The following is a 3027-nucleotide window of genomic DNA, read 5'->3' on the forward strand; positions in this document are numbered from 1 at the left end:
TCTGAGCCAGAGTTCCTCGAGCAGCCAACACTTGCTACAGATGTGTTCACCAGGAACCACAATGGGGGTCCGCCAGCCCCCAAAAATTAGATTTACACTAGGTACCTTGATTCCTCTCCCAAAAAAAACTACCTACTATATTAAAAAGAACTGTCGACCTTTCTCTTACGTTACAAAACCAGCTATTTAGAGTTATTCCCTAACAGCTGCTACTCACCAACCGATCACCTTGCAGTTTTCCTGTGATGTCACTGACTTTTTTTTTCAAAACTCTGGCGCACCCGGACTGCTCCCGGAAGGTAAGCGGCTCGCTGAATGATCTCTCTCTCTCTCTCTCCTGGTCTCTTTGTGCTCCAGTTCCGCTCTCGCTGTTTTCTGCTCGCTGAATGAACTCTCTCTCTCGCTCTCTCTCCCGGTCTCTTTGTGCTGCGGTTCCGCTCTCGCAGTTTCCCGGTGTCTGAGTGAACTCTCGCTCTGTCTCCTGGTCTCTTTATACGCTGGCTCCGCTCTCGCTGTTTCCCGTTGTCTGAGTAAACTCTCTCTGTCTCCCGGTCGCTTTGTGCCCCGGCTCCACTCTCACTGTTTCCCGCTGTCTGAGTGAACTCTCTCTCTGTCTCCCGGTCGCTTTGTGCCCCAGCTCCGCTCTCGCTGTTTCCGGCTGTCTGAGTGATGAATGGAAAAATGTTTTGCTGCCATAGCAGCACCCTACAGCTTTCAAAACGCTAAACATTGTAGTTAAATGGATAAGTAATTATGAAGTGTTGGAAAATGAGTTCACACCCATGACAACCACAGCACTGACTTCCTGATCTTAGCCATGTGCTGTGGGGAACTCTAAGTGATTCCGTAAGGGATGAGAGAGTCATCCATGCCCAATCCTGTTTTCCAGTAACTGGCTCAGAGAGGTATTACAAAGCCTTCAGGGGAGGTGACGCACACAATTTTCAACTGCAATTAGAGGTAGGCAGTTCAAGGGTGCTGACAGGAAGCACTTCTTCACACAACAGGTAGTGGAAATCTGAAACTTTCTCCCACAAATTACTGTTGAGGCTAGGCCAATTGAAAATTTCAAACCTGAGACTAACAGATGTTTTTAAAGCAAGGGTATTAACCAAGGCCTGTAAATGGGGTTATGATACAGTCAGCCTTGATCTGACTGAATGGTGGAAAAAGCTCAAGGGGCTGAATGTCTCCTCCTGTTTCTATGCTCCAGTTGTTCCAATTGTCATATGGCCTGGAGGTACCATGGATTGTGCAGGGACGTAATTTCAAGTATGTAATCTCATTTTGAGATCTAGCTGACAGTTATAAATTATCTGAATTCTCTGTTGCTGTTGTGACATCATCCGAACCTCTCAATCACTTCTGATCAATTTCATTTTTCTCAATGTAGTTTTCAAAGCACCTCAGACCCTGAAAAGACACCTATTCTCATGTACTTAGAGATGAGCAAATTGTAATCTGTGGTGCACCCATGAGCAATATGATCTTGTCTGCCAAGTAGTAGATGACATAGCATAGGATTAATGTGTGTTTCATTCTTTAACTAAACTACAGGCAGGGTGGAAAATTACAAATATTTATCTTTTCGTGTAAAATAAAAATAAGTGATGTCGCAAATGTTTTATTAGATAATGTTTTATAAGATAATAAAAAATACAACTTATCAAATATTATTGACCACAACTCTTAAAATATTAATTTGCTACCAAAACAATTAGTCAGAAAACACCATTTTTAATATAGTCAAAAATCCAAGTTTATCCACACCCTGTATGTACTATTGAGACAATGCAGAGATGTCAAATCTTGTTTAATATTAAAGTGAAGGTGTATAATAGGGGTAAATTCGCAGGACACTATTAGAAAATAAATGCATGCTGTTGTAAAGCCAACATGAAAAGAGTGTGTATTAAGTATGGTTATTATCCTCAATATAATCCATATAGTGCTGTGATTTCATTCAAAGGTACACTTGCAAATATTTTTTTTTCTAGCGTTTGTGAGATTACCGAGATTGAACAACTATTTATTTTACTTTGAATGTGTAAACGCGGAGGCGAACACGTATACTTAAATGCAGGTGGAATGTTTAATTAATGGTGTATATACATGCAAGTTTAAAAAGTTATTGACTGTGCGATAAATGTATCCACTTTCTGCAATTCAGTTCAGTTTTCTTCTGCTTCATTTATTACGGAAACTCCCAGTGGAGAGGGCTGGTGCAAACGCTTTATTTGCAGCTTGTCTACTTTTTAACTTTTAAGAGAGACTGAAATGAACAAACTCCCTTATTATTAAAATAAAGATCCCACTCCTTGCAGGCCTTCAAACACACAACTAGTAAAAAACGTGCGATGCCGCGTAGTTCCGTCGTTTTTGACGGCAAACAATTAGCGAAGATTAGAAACTTCTCAGCTGTGCGGAGTTACATATTTAGTTCCCGTAATTTGGGTTCAACTGAATTTAATAAAACATTTAATTGAAAACAAAATGTGTCAGAAGTGGGATTCGAACCCACGCCTCCAGAGGAGACTGCGACCTGAACGCAGCGCCTTAGACCGCTCGGCCATCCTGACTTACAATAACGTACTTATTGAATCTGTCTTCTGAATACACTATAAGCCCATATATATAATTTTATTATTTTGCTGCAATAATTCAATTTGCAACTTTCGCGTTGTTTGTAAAGTAATCTCATCACATGAGACTATATAAACATACCGAATGGTTACACACTTTTTGCATGAGATCAGCACTGATCTGGGATTTTTTTTCACCTCTTTCATCAGGGATGTGACGTGTCACTTTTCTGAGTTAGGAATACCCAATCTGACTTCGTTAAATTTAAGAAAATATAGTTCAGTTCAGTGTTTGCAATAAGTATGTAATGTATCAAGTTTGCTGACTGTACAAAATTAGGTGGGAAGTAAATTCTGAGGAGGCCACAGAGAGATTGCTAAAGGACATAGCTAGAGTAAGATCGGAGTCTTCTTTCTTTGGCCTTCTTGTGTTGAGAGACAATGG

At 40.4% G+C, this 3027-nt stretch overlaps 1 non-coding gene across 1 annotated transcript; it reads right to left on the reverse strand.

Annotated features, from left to right (window-relative positions):
- Window positions 1-2496: 2496 nt before the first annotated feature.
- Window positions 2497-2579, reverse strand: trnal-cag (transfer RNA leucine (anticodon CAG)). The gene has a single exon. It is a non-coding gene; the product is annotated as a tRNA-Leu (tRNA).
- Window positions 2580-3027: the final 448 nt, after the last annotated feature.

The sequence above is a fragment of the Heterodontus francisci genome, chromosome 3, assembly GCF_036365525.1.
Source record: "Heterodontus francisci isolate sHetFra1 chromosome 3, sHetFra1.hap1, whole genome shotgun sequence".
NCBI lineage: Eukaryota > Metazoa > Chordata > Chondrichthyes > Heterodontiformes > Heterodontidae > Heterodontus > Heterodontus francisci.